General features: G+C 41.9%; 1 long non-coding RNA gene across 7 annotated transcripts in view; it reads left to right on the top strand.

Moving 5' to 3' along the window:
• Positions 1-19,322, top strand: part of LOC121142725 — a 190,919-nt gene that overhangs the window by 93,204 nt on the left and 78,393 nt on the right. The gene's annotated exons all lie outside the window — the stretch shown is intronic.

The following is a 19,322-nucleotide window of genomic DNA, read 5'->3' as shown; positions in this document are numbered from 1 at the left end:
TCTGTGTGCTCCTATGAGCCCAGCTTAGGTGAGCCTGTGGGCTGTTTTCTTATGGAGTTTTGACCCTCTGGCTCCTATAATCCTTTCTCCCCTACTTCTTCAGGATTCCATAACCCACCTAAGGATTTGCTGTGAGTCTCTGCATTTGTTCCCATCAGTTGCTGGAGGAAGCCTCTTTGGTGATGATGACACTAGACACTGCTCTGATTACATAAGATGGTCAGTTCAGGTTCCATGTCCTCCTTTACTAGGAATCTTCACCAGGGTCACCGTCATGGATTCCTGGGAGTTTCCATCGCATTAGGTTTCTACCTCCACCCTGAAATGCCCCCAATTCCAGTTATCTCTCCCAGTATTCTCTCCCTGTACCTAATCCCTCCTGTTCCCATCCTCACCTGCTCCCAGTCCACCCTCAAAGTCTATTCTATTTCCCCACCCCAGGGAGATCCATGCCCCGCCCCCTGTGGGCCCATGGTTTTTTTAAGCCAAGGATCTGCCTCTGTCTTCACATGGATTTCTTACTCTTTCTCTCCTCTGTGTATTTTATCATCAGACCTCGGCCCAAACGGATGATCAAAGCGATCATATTTAGTATTCGGAACTTTCTGAAACCACATTCAAATGTTTGGGGGGGTAAGGACCTAGCTATGTGATTTTGATAATACCATTTGACCTGTTGCAGATATTAATGGTCACTATTTCTATTGTTATTATTAATTTTATATTTGATCTTGTATTTACTACATGAAGACTGATGGGAAGATGGAGACTGGACCAGAACATAAGATTTGCACTGTCTTCTGCCCCTTGCTTCTCATTTGTATATAAATGTTTACATTTGCCACAATCAGAGTGCTGGTGGGCCCATGACGTGTGGGAAAACTGAAAGCAAAGCAAATATAAGACGGGCGTGTAGGGTATCTAACCTGGATACTCAGGGTTCTGAGGTGCTGCACTTTCCATTCAGACAGGAACTTGCTTCTAATACACAAAGAAGGCAAGGGCATTCTAGAAACATCATGACCAAGGGCATTCTAGACACATAATGACCAAGGGCATTCTAGAAACATAATGACCAAGGGCATTCTAGACACATAATGACCAAGGGCATTCTAGACACATAATGACCAAGGGCATTCTAGAAACATAATGACGAAGGGCATTCTAGAAACATAATGACGAAGGGCATTCTAGACACATAATGACCAAGGGCATTCTAGAAACATAATGACCAAGGGCATTCTAGAAACATAATGACCAAGGGCATTCTAGAAACATAATGACCAAGGGCATTCTGGAAACATACATAATGACCAAATGTGTCTTCATTTACTTTCCTGTATTAACTCAGTGACAAAGAAAAAAAGCCCACAGAGACATGTTCTCTCCCTGTCTCTCTTCCTCTCCCTCCGCCCGCACACCATGGCAAGCAGAGGTCTGAGGACAAGGTTTCTCTTTCTTCCTGGTGAAGCAGGGACTTTCTTCATGTTCCTGTGCTTCCTCTCCTGTCACAAAGGGAATGCTGGGGTTCTAGGTCCCTGTCTCCGCATCTGGCTGTTTACGTGACTTCTGTGGTTTAGATTCAAGTCAGCAGGCTCATGAGACTAGAACTTTTGCTGCTGAGCCATCTGCTCCCTCTTTATTTCTCCTGCTCTTAACTGTTGAGTAAGCCAAATGTAAGGAGTGTTGGTAAGGGGTGTTCTTTATCAAGGGGTAAAAAGAAAATAGCAGAGATAGTTTTGTACAAAGATTCTATTGTTCTGGGAGGAAAAAAGAGACCTACAGAACTGTTCACAGTTTAAGGCTGAGGTTGAACTAGGAGCATGTCCCTGTAATCTCAGCTTTTTATGAAACTAAAGTGAGATGATTCTAAGGGGCTTTACTCAAAATTGATTTCTTTTGTAAAATTTTATACAATATTATTGTGATAATACTTTCTCCTCCAACAACTCTTCCAAGACTCTCACGCCTTCCCATCAACCCAATTCTACAACCAACCTCTTCTCCCCTTCCTTCCTTCCTTCCTCCCTCCCTTCCCTCCTTCCTTCCTTCCTCCCTCCCTCCCTCCCTCCCTCCTTCCCTCCCTTCCCTCCTTCCTTCCTTTCTCTCTCTCCCCTCTCTTTCTTTAAAAAACAAACAAAAAACAAAAACAAAACCAACCAACCAAACACAAAGCCATAACCCACAATATACAAAGAACAGTAAGATTCAAAGAAGAGAAAGAAAACATGCTATTGAGTTTATTTTGCGTTGACCATCTACTTCTGGCCATGGGGCCTACACTAAAGAGTTATTAATATACCTAGTGAGATCTCATTGTAGAAGACTAGTTTTTCTTTTGCATCCAGGAACAAATGTCAGATAGCTTTTTTAATAGAGGTGGGTGCCCGTGTCTGCTTCCTCTTCTTAGTGCTGGGTTCAGACCCCATCCTGTTTGCTGCCACAGTTTCTGTGAGTTCCTGTGCTCATCAGTCCTGCTGTATCTGGAGGATAGTGTTTCCTTGGAGTCCTCCATCCCGTCTGGTTCTTATGCTCTTTCTACCTCCCCTTCCTCATGGCTTCTTCAGCCCTGAGGGGAAGGGTTTGATGGAGACATCCCATTTAGGACTAGACGTACCAAAGACTTTCACTCTGCATATTGTTCTATTGCAGTTGTCTGCATTAGTTCCCATATACTGCAAGGGGAGGCTTCTCTGATGGTGGCTGGGCAAACCACTTATCTATGGGCATATCTGAATGTCGTTAGGAGTAATTTTATAACTATGTTCTTCTAAAATAGCAACAGTCTTCGGTTTCTTCCTAGGTCCATGGTCAATCTAGTCTCAAATTCTTGACTACCCAGTCATTATTAGGCATGGGTTCCATCTCATGGAGTGGGATTTAAGTCTAAGCAGATATTGGTTAATTACACCCAAGTGTTTGTGTCACTGCCGTACTAACATATCTTGCATGCAGGCCACCGTTGCAGTCTGTAAGGTTTGTAGCTGGTAGCACGCAGTGTAACTTCAGGTGCCATAAACACTAATCAGCAGGGATGAAGCCTCTAGTAGGAACAGCTTGATTTCTCTGTGTTCAGTGAAATATATAAAGTTTGTCTTCAACAATAGTCTTACCTTCAGTTTGCAGAGAGCAAACAGTAGATTTTCTAATAGCTTGATATATTTGGGGGTTTTCATGGGCACCTTTGGCCAGTGACTCAATTTTATATAACCTATTCCTGGCGCTGGAGGTTTCACTGGGTGGCACATGTCTAGTTGATTCTTTGTCTCCCCCATTGTTTGGTGACTCCATTTATGTTTCTTTCATATTTGTATGTATTTTAGGAGGTTTCTACAGTACTAAGTTTTCCTACAGCCCTCAAATTGTCTTTAATGTTAGTTGTCCCTCCCCATATTCCTTCATTACCCTCTTTGATCACCTTCTCCATTTAACCCTTCCACTCCACTCTCCCCCTTTTCTCTTCATAACAATGTTTCTATTTCCCCTTCCCTGGGAGAGCCTCTCTTTCCCCAGCCACTCAGTATCCATCCACTGTGATTATTACAGATTGTAGCACTGTACTCAGATGATTTTTTTCCTAACTCCATTCTGTCACCTACACAGTTTAGTTTATTTTAACAGCTGTATAGTAGTCCGTTGACTAAACATACCCCATTTTCATTATGTGTGGACATATAGGCTGTTTCTGATTTCTGACTATCCGGAATAGATGCTGCAGGGACTGCAAACTTGTATGACCACTATGGAAATCATTGTGGCTGTCCCTCAGAAATCTGAGAATAGATCTATCTCAAGATCTCGCCATACCACTCTTGGGCATATACCCAGAGGGCTTTTTGTATCCTAACATAGCGACACTTCTCATCCATGGCTGTTTCTGTGCTATTGGTGTCCTGTTCAGAAAGTCCTTTCCAGTGCCAATGAGTTAAACCTTCTATAAGATTCAGGGTATGCAGTCTAAGTTCTTGATTGCTTTGGAGTTGAGTTTTATCTTTTAGTTAAATTGGCTAAGGTTTTGTCATTCTCACTAATTTTCTCAAAGAACTAATTCCTGGTTTCACCGATCCTTTGCATTTTTAATACTTTTTATTGATTTTGATTATTTCTTGCCATCTACTCTTTTGGTATTTTTTTTCTTGTTCTAGAACTTTCAAGTGCGTACCCCTCAGTTGCTAATAGGAGGTCCCTCTGTATGTTTATTGCTATGTACTTTCCTCTATGTACTTACACCTCCCTGTGTCCTGTAGGTTTGGACATGCTGTGTTTTCATTTTCATTCAATACTGGAAAGTTTTACATTTCTTTTTAAATTTCTTTCTTGACCAATTTTTCATTCAGGAGTAAATTGTTTAGTTTCTCTGAGTTTGTAAACATTCTGTTGTTGATACTCAGTTTTAAGACATGGAGGTGAGACACAATGCGGAATGTTATTTCACTTTCCTTGCACCTGTTGATAATTTGTGTGGAAGTACATAGCCAAATTTTGAGCAATTTCTGCCACAAATGAGAAGAAAATATATTCTTCTGTGTTTGGGTGATAGGTTTCGTAGATTTCTGCTAGGTCCATTTGACTTATGGCATTATTTAACTCCAGCATTTCTCTGTTGGGTTTTCGTCTTGATGACCTTGTCTGTTGTTGGTGAGAGTGGGTACTGAAGTCACCCACTATCAGTGTGTGGTAATATGTGACTTAAGTTGTAGTGGTATTTCTTTTATGAACTTTGGTGCCCATGTGTTTGGTGTGTAAAATGTTCAGAGTTGTGATTCCTCTTCGTGGATTTTTCCTTTTATCCTTTGATGAGTTGGTAATGCCCTCTCTACCTCTTCTGACTTTATAAAATAGAATTATTCACTGTAGTACTTTTGTGTGTAGTCCTATTATCTCTCAAAATTGTTCTGGGCCAAGTAATTCACTCCAAATAAAACAAAAAGCCCTATAACATACAAAACAATTTCAGCTCTCAATATGAAAATTAAGAAAACCATTCAATAAAGTAGAATAAGATGGACTTTGAGTAACCAAGCATTTCTTTTTATGTGACAAAAAGATCACTAATCTTAGAAAGAAAAAGTGATAAATTTGATGGTGTTCAAATTAAATATTTGTTTATTAATATAACATTAAAGGGCCTGGGGCCTGCTTACATAGTGTGTACCAGCATGCACTAGACACTGAGTTTGAGTCCCAGGACCAAAACAAAGAAAACAATAAACAAACAAAAACCAATAAGCAAACAAAAATGCCATTAATGCAAGGAAATGAAGTAAGGAAAAAGATTTTTAATATATTTATGTTTATATGTATAGAGAGAAAGATCCAACAGATACTGTCACAAAATTATATATATTAAAAATATATATGTGTGCGTGTGTATACACACACACACACAATCTATAGTCTTCATATGTTTGAATGCCACAAGTGTAAAGACTGCATTTATCTGAGTATATAGGACAAATTTTTATAGATTGTGAGGGATTATGCTGGTTTAGGAAATTTCAGTCACCATGGTGTCACTAGCACTGAGCACTTATCTAGGTTTCCAATACTAGGCACGATATCCGTCTTGTGAGTGGGATCCCTCTGGTTGAGTCGAATTGGAGAGCAGATGGTTATGCCAAGATGTTGCTACGTCTACAGGGCCATCCTGCCATACTGGTTGCTGATGTGGTTTAAAGGCATCATGGACGTGCAGAGCTGCTGATGGCTTCTCTCCCTCCATGTCACATAAGTCTTTCTTCCTCCCTCCATGGTTTCTTTTTTATTGGATTAGTCAAATGTATTAAATACTATGTCTTTTCTCCTTCTGTATACTTTACTTCCACACTCATTTTCAATTCATAAAGATTATAATATTCATCTTCCCTCTTACACAGCTAAACTTAATAATTACTTTGACTACTTCCTTGGACTCTTAGAAACTGAGAGTCCTTTGATTAACTTACCTTTAGTGTTTTTATGTTATTATGGCCATATATATTTTTTTATGTTTAGGTATATCCTAAACCCCTCAGAACACCATCATACCTAATAGTCATTTAAATGTATCCACATTTTGTTGACTCACCTTTAATTCTATATTTTGTGATTATGCTTGATAAAGTCTACTTTTTAAAGACATAAACCTACTGGTTGTTGTTGATAACAACTGCCCTTATTTTGCCTTAAATTTCCCTAGATCTAGTATTTAGGTTGTCAATAGATTTTTTTAAAATTCTAATTTAGTTTATTAGATGTTATAACACAATTTTCAATATACTTGAATCAATATTGGTAACATTTAAAATTATTTTTCGGAGTGCTCAAAATGTTCTAAATGTTCTCTCCCTTTTCTCCTTCTAACCCTCCTTTCCCTCTTCTCTCCACTTCCATTATCCTTCCTCTCCTTCCTCTCTACCATTTAGTGATACAGTCACAATTTTAAAACATTTTTAAAGCAAATACATTGATTTATTTTGGTTGTTAAGACCATGTAATCTTATTAATTCTAGTAATTTAGTAACAGCATAACTAATCATAATCATCTGACCCAGATAGATCCATAAGGAAATTTTCACACTCCCAATGAATAGAAGAGAGACCTCCATGCATACTATTCTGATACAATCACTTCTGAGATGATATATAATTTACCCATTTTCTCCCCAATTCTATTCTTTTATAAACTCTAATCAATGTATTTTTCTCCTTTTCCAACATCGGCCCTCTCTCTCTCTTTTTTTTGGTGGGGGTGCATGTTCTCTTTTGCAATCACCTGTCATGTTACCAAAAGAGTTCTGAACTGATGATAAATGAAATAGGAATACTAAGTCACTGTTTAAAAACTGCGTGAGTCTGTGTCACTCCAGCAGATGTTCAGTATCGAGATGCCACAGCCCTTCTGGCCTATTGTGGTATTTTGAGCAGGTTCTGCTTTGAACATTGGTTTGAACAATTCCCCTGCCTTTCTTCTCAGAGACTCTCCTCCCACATGTCCAGAATGGAGGTGACAGTGAGCTGAAGGCATAGAATATCTGCATCTGATTTCTTTCCTGTGGGGTTACTTTAGTCCCTCTTCTAAGAATGCCACACCTGGGATCTCTACCAAAAGTATGATATGGTCAACCGGGAGTTTTCTTTTTTTCCTGGCCAGGATCTAATCCTCTAGATTTGAGCCCCGGGGACTGTAATTTTATGGGTTCCTCAAAGCTGCAGTTTACCCACTGTGTGAAGTCTCACACAATGCACTTTGGTCTTTAAACAAAGACTCAAGAGCATCCCAGTGAAGATAGCCAGTGATGACTCCACTTGCAAAGTTCTCATATTCCAGAGCTTGGTTCTGTAAATCCCTTCAAGTCAGCATTTCCAAACTCTGCTTTTACCTCAGCTCAATGGGACTGTCATACCAGCTTGGGTACCCCCTCCCCATGGTGCTGCTTGAAAAGTGCCTCCAAGCAGAACACTGGTGTTTCAGGCCCTATCCTTTGTTTCCTTTTTCAGGAGCACAGTCTGAGGCTTCCTGCTGTCCAATGTCTGTTTGCAATCGCTCCAAGTGTTTTCCCAGTTTCCCAGTTGTTTGTGGAGTGAGGCAAGGGTCATGTCTTATCAAGGAGAGAAGCAGGGGCATTAGTCAGAACCATGAAAACTCAACTAAGGATTTAGTTTTTCCTTGAATTGACCAAGGAAGTTTCTGTAGCTTCATCAAAGAATACCTAGGATGCAGGCTATATTCCCAGTACAACACAAATATACATCAACTTGGTGCAAGTTAACTTACAGGCCAAACTCACAACAGTGATTCTGTGCTTCTGGATCTTAAAGATACAAGAATTGGATTCTTTCTCCTCTGAATGTCAGCCAATCTCCCCCACCCCGCCACAAAAAAAAATCCATAAGACAGTAGATATTGATTGAATTCACTAAATAGCCCTCCAAGAAAACTATCAAAGAATTGACAGAAATAGAACCATGTTAAAAATATGCATGTACAGCCCAGGGAACAGATGGAATAAATAACAGAGGAATTTAGAAATACGTTTGAAATCCTTGGTGAATGTTTTCCTCATGTTTCAGAATTGCCAATCATACTCTCTAAATCGTGGTAATATTGAACTTAAAATAAAATTTGGTTTGCATATCTTTACTGCCTGATATGACACACTGTACTTAACATGGCATTTGCAAAAACAAACGTTCTATTAAATACATTGAGCTAGTCATCTAGGTAGCTCTTACCTACTCCCTGAAACGCCAAAGGAGAGTAACAATGAGGAGATGAAGATGTAAAATGATAAACCCAGTTTTCCTGGTCCAGCAAAGGTCTGGTCATAAGCTGCTCACTATTCATAATTGCTCATCTGTATTGTAAGTGGAAGGCCAGTGTGACCCCATTGACATGTGATCTAGTTTTCTAGTTGATTGTAGGTATATTAATGTTGCCCATCTTTGTATTTTCATGGCATACATGTTCATGAGTATGTGGGGGGATATATGTATCTATGTGTCATGCTTTGGAGGTCAGAGGTCAGTATCTAGTGTTGTCTTTCGATTTTTCTCCATCTTACTTTTTTGGGATGGGATGTCTCGCTGAAGCTGGAGCTCAGGGGTTTGGTTAGACTGACTATGAGCAAGCCCTGGGACCCTCCTGTCTGCCTTGCCTGCTCTGAGATTACACACGCCACTGCACCTAGTGTTCTTACGCGGGTGCTGGGGATCAAATCCGGGTTGAGCACTTCATGACCAAACCATCTTTCCAACCTCTTCTCTTATTTGTGATGTCTTCTCTAGCAATCCTGTCAAGGGTTTCTTATTATATGGAGAATTAAAGGTCTCTTCTAGATGAACAAAGTGATAGTTGTTGGAGATGCAGACATGAAGACTAGTCTCCTCTCCCTCAACACTAGCTTTCGGACCTGCTTTGCTCTCTGTCCACCGATAGCAGCCTCCAGGGCTTTTCTCTTCTCTGCCAAGATCAAAGCCCTCCATCTTGTATCTCTAACAATTCTAGTCTTCTATCTCTGTCTCCTTCCCTTACTCAGAAATCTAGAACCGAGACATTGCCATCAGCATGATCCTCAGCTTCGATCTATAACCCCTGCCAACTCTCAACTTCATTAAATACTTTCAGTTTGGATTATTGGACAGTGGCCTTACACAGACTTTTTACCAGAAATGTTAGATTCTCTTGTTCTCACTGCTTGGTCCTTCATGTACTGTTGGATTATTTTTTCTTTCTTACACATGGTTTTAGGATGGCCTTGAGCTCACAATGCAGTCTAAGCTGGTTTCCCACTTGTGATCTTCGTACTTCTGCCTTCCGAGTGTTGAAATTACAGGTGGTACCACCAGGCATGGCTTGCAATAGTTTTGTAAAAATTCTCACAAAGTTAATTACAATATCCAAGATAAGGAAATAACTCACATTTTTGTTGTCAAAGTAGTGAAATAAATTAATGGAACACAGGCACTCTCTCTCTCTCTCTCTCTCTCTCTCTCTCTCTCTCTCTCTCTCTCTCTCTCTCTCTCTCTGTATGTGTATGTTTTATCTTCGCCAAAAAGGGGGAATCGTGTCATATGCAATGACATTGATTAATTTATAGGACATAGAGAATTAACTTACAGAATTAACAGAAAGGCTCCTACTATAGAATTTCATTTGTATGCAGAATCTTTTTTCTATGGTGAAGACATAGAAACCGAGAATAAAAACAATGGTTTCTGTGGGGCAGAGAAAACAGGCCAATGGGAGATGTGATCAAAGAGTACAAAGCTGCCCATGGATTGTTAAATATGAAAATGAGCACATAATGTAAGTTCTACAGACAAACATTGAACCATTAGATTGTATACTAGCAGTGTGCCAAAGCAATAGATTCTAGGTATTATGTACACGCAGATAGAGACAGACACACAGACACAGACATACACACAGTAGCACACACATATAGATACAGACACATGCACACATACATGCATACGCAGACACATACACACACATGTGCACGGGCAAGTGTGCGCGCACGTACACACACGTGTACACACACACACACACACACACACACGAGTCTACCAAATGGTGGGCATATACATTTACTTCACTTAAGCATCAAAAAGAATGAACAGAATTACCTCAATTTCTTGTTTGCATTATACAAAATTTCTCCATATTATCTTTTACTTTCTGGGTGTCCAAACATTAAGACCCTTTTCCCTGTCTAGGGCCAAACCTTCACACAGTCCTAAGTCCTTACAATTTTCAAAGATTGCATTTTTTAAACCCTCTATCATGTCAAGAAGTTCCTCTCTGAGTCTGTGCTCCTTGGGGTGTGAGGGGTAGTCACCACGTCGACCTCACTTCCTGCTCACCCTTTAGTCCCTCACAGGATCCCAGCGGCAACCTCGTAAGCCATGCTTGCCCTCCAATCTCTCACACTGCTCCCAATCACTCTACTTTCAGAGTTTTTTTCTCCTAGTTTGTAATGCCTGAATGGTCTCTCCAACCTCATGAAGGAGTCCATGGTAGAGCATCTAGGGCAAGACCAAGACCAAGGAAACTGATCGCGGACCCGATGAGTGTTGAGAGTTGGGGTTGTAGACTCTTCTACAGCCTGGAAGGCTGTGAGTTGTGGCAGAGTCGCAGCTGCAGGAAGTGATTTACGTGGAGAAGGCATTATGACTCAAAGGCGTATAGAACTGAGCGAGCAAATGTGGGGTTGTGGAAGAGCTCTGAATAGCATCCTGTGTATACGGCAGCAGCTGAAGATCGCCCTCCAGCAGCTGCAGAGGCGTGATCCAGGAATAGACTAGTCTTGCATTTAAGCCGTGGGTGTTTCGGCCTCTGCACACTTTTGTGACTTTCCCATAGTCAAGTCAGTGATAACCCTTCTTTATATTTCCCAAAGGGAATTCCATGATGTGGCCCCCCAAAAGCCTTTAGCCCCCACACTTCCAATTGTTTCAAACTCTGAAGCACCATGGTTTCAGGAATTTATATCACTGCTTCATCTGCACCCAATCTTCTGCTAAATGCTCTGAATGTGGGCCTGTGTGTTCTTTGGAAGCCATTGTAGACAGGCCGAGGGCCAGAGTGAAGATAAGCTGAAGACAGTTTATGATGGCTGTCGCTGGCAGAGGGTCCTCTCTACCAGCAACTTGGAGAAGAATGCGGGTTAGCGAACTAGGAAGAGCTAGGAGAATGAAGGGACCTGAATGTGGTGATTACCTGGCCTCGGGGAGAGCTTTTTGCATTCTGGGCCCCTGGAAGCATTACTAGGGGTGGGTGGGGGCTAGCTTCGCTCTTCTCCATAGAGAGAAAATCTGCTTTCTCACTTAAACATGGGAACTACCACTGCTCATGCGTATACAACAGAACCTGTAGGTTTCATCTTTACTGACACAACGTGTTGAAAAAAAGACATGCTTCCAATGTGACTGGGCACGCTTTTCTGTGTACACGAGGGTGATTCGACACATGCTTTTCAATGCACCGTGAGCGTTCTTCCGTATTATCACGGCGCTGTTTCACATTTCACGGCAATGGTCTTGATATTCTCATTCAGGTATAGAAGATGTTACAGCTCTGACAACGCTGAAGTTGATATTCCCCTGGCTGAGTCGCTCTGGACAGGGATATGTGTGTGCGAATGTGTACGATATGATCAGTGGTAAGGGAAGAATGCCATCCTCAAGATGAGCGCGGGCGAAGCCCTGCTGTTGAGCTTTCAATCTTTGTCATTTTCTCTCCTTAGTAAGATCTGTTGTATCCCTTCACCTTACTTTTTCTGTGTAGCCATGCTAAATGAGTAGATCTAGGGGAAGCTGCTCTATTGCTCAGGGTTGTCCATTGGTCCCACTGGATTATTTTATGTGCTTGTATTAATTATAGTCATTGTTGGTAATTCTATAGGGTCTCCTGTTCTCTTTCGCTTTCCATTGCCTTCTATTAATTTGATTACCCAAGGCGACTTTGTTGAGAGTACTATATACAATAAGGTGTATTATTAGCAGTAGTTTTGAAAATCATTTGCAAGTAAATTGCTATGTCGATGCCCGGTAATAAAGTCGACTACTTCTATTCTTCTCAAAAATCCCTTTTATTTCTTCAGAAATAAGTCGCACTCCTAAGAACCCTTGCACTAAGCTAAAATGTGAACCAGTGTGCGTCCTAATGGAACCCCTCCGGAGTAATAACATTGTTCACACTCCGAAGGGACTAGGCACTTCACTGCCGTGAGAAAAGAACCCTTGCTTCGCCTCAGACTTACGCCACAGTGTTTCCACTTAAGCATCTCCCCCTGCCCAGGGGACCGAGGCTTGCTTTTGGATTTGGAAGGACGTTTTCAAGGGCGTTTGCTCTCCTCCCTCGCCATTCGGTCAGCTGCGTGGGTGGGCGCGCGATTCCAACATCTGCTTTATCGCTTTCTTTTATCCGCTTTTACTCTTTCAGTCCCTTTAAAATACCTGAATCCTCCGCCACACAACTCCTCCCAGAGCCTCTTAGTCTCCCACCCACATGATATTATCAGGATACTTTAAAGGAGAAATATTTTCCTTTCCGTCGTTTTCTAGGCAGTGTTTGAGTATCAGCACAGCAAGTATTTCAGTTCCGATAATGTGTAAAGCTGGGGTGAGTTAGATTATCTACTTTATCCTGCTATTTGAGCTGGTTCATTAAGACCCACTGGGAGTGGGGGTGGGGGAAAAACGACTCTCTTCCCCAACCATAAACTATCAGCTGAAGAGGACCAGAAGAATTCTAATTTGCCTCAAGATGGCTACCAGCTTGTTCCTGCTGGGAAATCACATCGACACCTGCTAATGATTAGCTCTCCCCCTTAAACTAGTTTTATATAAAAGTGATTTATGTGCAAACATAGAATATCTCCTTTTTACTGAGATATAACTCACACAGCACAGGACGGATCTTAAAAAAGCAAAATTGGTGGCTTTAGTAGATGTAGTTGTATAACCATCCCCATTATCTAATTCCAGAAAATGATCATTAGCTCAAAAGGAGTACTCCCCACTGCCTTAGGGCCCCTGTTTATTCCTCCCAAAGGTCTCTCTCCCCCTCCAACCCCCAGCCTAGCACACAATCTTTCTCTTGCCTCCAGCTTGGAGTTTACAATGGTAGAAAGAGCAAACAAGAAAACAAAGGAAGAAACAAGCAATATCTCTATTGCTTTCCTTTTGTTGAGATACCACTTTCTAGACAATAAGAGATGCTTTCTGTTGGTTTGTAGTTTGAAAAACTATTTTAAAGGAAGATAAGTCTATTAGGTATCTTTCCAGTGATAATGCATAGATAGCTACAGGTGAAGGTGGGACCATAACGTCGCTCTTTCAAATGTTGCCTAGTTGTTTGTACACTCTCTCATTAAATTCATACAACTTTAGGTGTAGACCTTACTAGACACATTTTCAGATGGAGAAACAAAGGCATAGAATAAACAATAAGGCTTGGTTTTTTTAATCTGGGGAACAAGGGTGTTAGAAAGGGCTCATTTATTTTAAATAGATTTTTGGATGATTTTGCTTATGAGAATTGTATGCATAATTTACCTTCCTCTCTCTCCTCCCTCTAGCTTGTTTGATGTCCACCCTTCTCTACTCCTTCTAAAATTCATAGCCTCTTTTTCATTATTATTTGTGTGTGTGTGTGTGTGTGTGTTCTAAATAAATAACAACAACCTTCCGAGTTCATTTAGGGTTGCTTGCATGTTTGTGTGGCTTTAGACCTGACTACTTGATACTGAAAACTCAATTAGGGGGCTCATGCCTCGGGAAGAGTGATTCTTCCTCTGTCGATAGATAGTCATTAGTTTCCTACAGCTCTCCATCTAGGGCTGTGACCTGAGAGTTCCCGCATTCACACTGGCGTGTGAACAGGTGTTGTCATTTTTCAGGCCCTGTTTAGGCTTCCATGAGTACAGTTTCCTGTCATATACAGAAGACACTATCAAGCAGGAGAGGTTTTGGTCCATAGGCACTTACTGTCATTTGTGTCCTCTTCTGTGAAGCTTATCTCTGTCCTTTTGCCTGAGCTGTCCCCTGAGTCTTCAGCACAGGAGTTGTGTTATAGGTGTGTCAATTCTGCCTTTTGACCAGCTGTGGGTTTCTCTAGTGATCATCATATTCCTGTTTAGGGAAGTTTCATTAGAAGATTCCCTTCTAGGGTCTCACCTACCACGGGTAATGACCTAGATTTTCCATGTCATGCTTGAACTAATTCTTACCGCCTGGACCTTGAATCTGATTAGATGGCTGCTGGCTGCCCTCAGCACATAAACACCACTTGTGCACCTTCAGGGTTATTCTGCCATTCTGGTTATTGCCGTGGTTCATAGACTTTGCAGCTGGAGAGAACTATTAATTACTTCCTTCCTAGGGTATATTGTTTTGGGGTTGTCTTGGACTCCCATTTTCAACAACTGGAAATGGGATTTTTGTTAGTTTATTGCCTCTGGGAGGAGCATTATCACTCTAAGTGGCATAACTTTATTTAAATATGTGTATACACATATACTTGCATATGCTATATGCAAATATATAATTTTAGGTAAAAAGAAAATAACATATGGGAAACAAGCTTTAAAACTCTACTTTCTACTGGACTTCGCTATGTAAAATTTGAAGTTATTCGAGAATGTGGCTCCAAATGACAACTTGCAGCCTAATAATGTATTACTAATTTTTTTAAAGTAGGACAGTTCTTTTTACTTGCCTGCTGAAAACACAGGTGGAAAATTGTAATTGCAGATGTGAATCTAAACCTTCTTGTGCGCTGCTTTAATGAAAGCATAACCATGCATATGTGCAAGACTAGGATGTCATTTGATATCTAATAAAAGCGTAACCATGGTGGCAGGTTGTGTTGGAACTGGCAGCTTTGGCCAATGGGATCCTTCAGTTGAAGGAAGTGGTTGTCTTGGTTATTGTAGTCTGTGAGGTTAGATTTTTCTGGGGTATTTACTGAGGTCTTCTGCTTGATTCAGAGGTACAACATGATGGGCACACGTTTTGAATTTCATTTATAAAACATCTGCATCTTCTCTGGCTCACCCACATTTTCCAGGAGCATATTTGTATCTTAAGAAATTATATCTTGAAAAGTAGGAAAATATTATTTTCTTCATTACCAACATTTTTCAACTTTAATAAAACAGATTGCTTATGTGTTATTTGTTTATTTTTATTTTTTGGGGGGAGCATTTGTTCTGAGGACACAAAGAATGCTGACACTTGAAGAACAGGTAATGTCATGTCACGTGAGAGCAGCTTTAGTTGTATTTTCTTCGAGTCATGGCAATAGCAGCTAAGACATGAATCTTATTAACATGTTACTTTAGAGCTGCCGATCTGAGACTTAGCAATGCTATACAACTTTCCTGAGGCTACTTCATTAAGAAGTGGCAAGACTAGAATTTTTCACTCCAAACTTTAGTTGCCTTGAGTTATGCCTGTGTCGGAGTCCCAAGGTCAGGCTGCAATACGGCACCTGGAGATGAAGGATTGCCATTAATGAAAGCACGTGGCTGAGGCTCAGGTTGAGTGTGGGTGCTATTCAGAGTCGGTTAGACAGCTACAGATTCTCCTCTTTCCAAGGATTTGCTTTGAATCCTCCGAGTCCCATGGTTCAGCTTCTCTACTGGGGACCGTCGTGTGCTTAGCTGTGTCAGCAGTCTAGCTGCCATTCCAGCAGAGATTAGTTTGCGAAATAATACTCAAGAAAAGGACGCAGGTGGACTCACCCTCTGGGAAAGAAGAGGCAGGAGGTAGAGGGTGTGTAAGTACAACAGAGCACACCCGACTGCTGGAGCTCAGTGTCTGCTTTACAACAGAGCCCACCCGACTGCTGGAGTGTAGCATCTGCTTTCCGAGCCCATCTCTTGACACGGACAGATTCCAGAGTCATCTGGGCCTGAAAGAAAATTCTCTTGCTGGTTCACGAAGGGTTTCCCACATAGCAATGATGAAAAGAGAAGCTGGTGTTCATGCCTGGGCTACTGCTTAAGCAGAGAGGCAGCATGGGAAAAAACAGCTGTGTTAAAACTTTCCTTTAATTCATATTGTATCATGAACCATTGTTTGGCTTCTTTCTTTCACCCTGCTGATAGACAGAATATTTCACCATCCTAAAGAAAATTCCCTTTCAATGCCCAGAGCTATGTTCCTTTCTATCACTATGGAGCTCGGAAGGGAGGTCTACTCTCCTACTGTGCCCCCGTGCTACTAGACTTCCTCTGCCATTGCACTGACACTGACTTTAAGAAGAATGTTATGTTCATAGCATCATTATTTGTTATAGCCAGAACCTGGAAGCAACCTAGATGCCCCTCTACTGAAGAGTGGATAGAGAAAATGTGGTACATTTACACAATGGAGAAAAAAACAATAGATTCTTGAAATTTGCAGGCAAATGTATGGTATGAAACCATCCTGAGTGAGGTAACCAAGTCACAAAAAGAGAAACATGGTATGTATTCACTCATATATGGATTTTAGACATGAATCAGGGGAGTGCCAGCATACAATCCCACTGCCAGAGAGTCTGGGAAATAGAACCTTCATCCAGAGACTGATGGAAATAGAGGCAGACACCCAAAGTTAAACACTGAACTGAATTCCTGGAATCCAGTAACAGAGAACTGATGAGCAAAGTAGTTAAGAGTGGGCTGGTTTAACCCACAGAAACAGTTGATCTGAACAAGGGGGAGCTCTTGGACCCCAGATTGATGAATGTGTGGAAAGCATGGGACTAACCCAGACCCCCTGAATGTGGGTGTCAGTGAGGAGGCCTAGGTAATCTATGGGGTCTTGGGTAGACTTTGAGTGCCCATCCCACAATGAGGGATGCTCTCTCAGCCTGAACTCTTGCGGGAGGGTGTAGGCCCTGCCCTGGATGAAATGACAGACTCTGGAGATCCACCATGGAGGGAGACTGGGGGGCCTGGAGGAGAGGGTGGAGGAGGAGGGAAGGGAGAGGGAGCTGGGATTGACATGTGAAACAAGGTTGTTTCTAACTTAAAATAAAAAGGAAAGGAAAGGAAAAGAGAAGAACGTTAAGAGGCAAAGTCAGAGGACGTTGTTATCCTTCATGCTTCCACAGTATCTGGAGCATCTGGCTGGAGGAGAATTTCTTCCTGAAGCTCTGTCTTCTGCTTCGTACAGTATAATGGTGTCTTCATCCGACTCTTTGGTTCAGCACACTCATGTACTTACTCCCCACGTTCTCTAGAGCAACTATGATGAAGAACCACGAAGTTTCAGCTGGAACGGAAACTCACTGTCTCATCCTTCTGGAAGCCAGATGTGAGACCAGATCCCCAACCCTGATCCACTGCAGGGCTGTGTGACTCAGGGGGAAATGTGTTTATAACCTTGTTTAGTTTGTAGGATATTAAGACGATTAATGTGAAGATTCAAATGATACCCATAGGCAATAGTGAAAACCAGGCACTGTAGGAAACACACTCTGGAGTGGTGGTGCTACAACCTTTTCATACAGTACCTCATGTTGTGGTGACCCCAGACCATACAATTATTTCATTGATACTTCAAAACTGCAATTTTGCTACTGCTATGAATAGTAATGTAAGCATCTGTAAGTTTTCGGATGGTCTTAGGCAACCACTGTAAAAAGGGTCTTTTGATCCTCCAAAGGGTGCCTACCTATCACTGCTGCTGGTTGTACAAATGCTTTATAAACAATTTACTATGTGTTCTTTTCCCAACTTTACAGACATAAAGTCTATAACTTGCTTGTAGCCTTATGGTTAGTGTTCCTGAGAGGATAAAGTCTGGGATTCTGCCTATCTGTCCATTGCTCTGTCCCCTTTCTGTCAATCGGTGTTGGTTCTCCAAATGCATGGGTTCTGTCTCTAGATTCAACCAACCATAGGTCAAAGTGATTGGCCAAAGCCTTACCTCTGTATTATATACATTTAGACTTTTCTTCACAGTCTCCAAATAATACAATACAACCATTGTTTGCATAGCATTTGCGATTTTAGGTATTGTAAGGAATCTGGGGATGAAGTACATGGGAGTTTTGTGTCAGTTATATGTGACGGCCAAGCTGCTCTCTGTGAAAGGTGAGCATTGAAGGGATGATGCTGTTGCCAATCCACTGGTTTTGTTTGTCGGTTTGTTTCTCTTTCAACACAGAGGCTGTGGGTAGGCAAGGAGCTTTTCAAGCTCTGGTCCCTGGCAGTTTTGTTTCCCTCGGTAGCAAGCAGTGGCAGCATCCAATGGTGTCTTTGCAATTCTCCGCCCTTAAGTCCCATTCACATTATATGACACTTGCGTTAGAGCCCTCCTTCAGGTCTCTGGTGTTGGGATCCTAAGCACCACGAACAGTATAGCTTTTGTATGGGTCTGGATTTTGGGATCCCTAAGTCTTTAATTAGGGCTAGTGGTGTAGCATCCAGACAGGACTATAGGTCTTGGGATTCCTCGACTCCTAACATGATCCAGTGTTACAGCTCCTGGGACAACCTGGGAACTCAGAATTCCTGTAGCATTTAGCACCAGCCAATGGTATAGCTACTTGTGCTGGGTCAGAGACCGAGCTATCTGTCCTTGGCCTTAATGACTAGACAGTTCTCTGGAGCCCTGCTGGTAAGGGAGCTGTAGACACTCTGCTCTGGCTCCTTCAGGCCCTTTCTTTTCCTTCTGTGCTCCTTACTGCCCTGTCTCTCTCGAACCAACCACTCATCTCTTCTGCCACTGCTGACAGGAAGCCCCATGTCTGGCCACTTTTTCATTTTGGCCTGACAACCGCTCTGCTGTCACCACCCCTGCTGCTCTCCTATCCACACCCCTCCCCTGTCCTTGTTTCTTCTTTATTTGTGTGACCTACTCAGCCAGAGCTACAGAAAGTAGGCAAGAAAAGACCAATCAACCCTTTATTGGCCTAATGTTGCAGCATCAGGGGAGCAATTTTAGGAGTGTGTCTCCCAGCCCATTTACTAAGTGGGCCTGAGCAGCCTCCTTATAGAGCCTGAGAAGAGGTGTTTGGGCCAAGAACAATTATTTGTTTTGCACTAATCACAGTCTTTTGTAGTAGAACACTCTCAGTCCTGCCTCTCGATGCCAATCACAGCCACTCGGCTTGTTGTTTGGACGAAACAATGTCTTGATTTTTAGCACAAACCCCGTTCCCAGGAGTGGACACATGAACCAGTCAGCACCAGTCACACCAGTCCTTCTGCTAGACCAGCAATGGAAGTCCTTACCATGAGGCACGGATAGAAATGGTTGCAGCCTCATCTGGAGTTCACAAGGCTTATGGCTGCGAAAAGTCTGATATAAATGGTTTCAACACCCCTGGCTAAGGCCTCAGC

This window comes from Mesocricetus auratus, unplaced genomic scaffold (assembly GCF_017639785.1).
Source record: "Mesocricetus auratus isolate SY011 unplaced genomic scaffold, BCM_Maur_2.0 Super-Scaffold_100010, whole genome shotgun sequence".
Lineage (NCBI taxonomy): Eukaryota > Metazoa > Chordata > Mammalia > Rodentia > Cricetidae > Mesocricetus > Mesocricetus auratus.
This window is presented reverse-complemented; position numbering and strand designations above follow the sequence as displayed.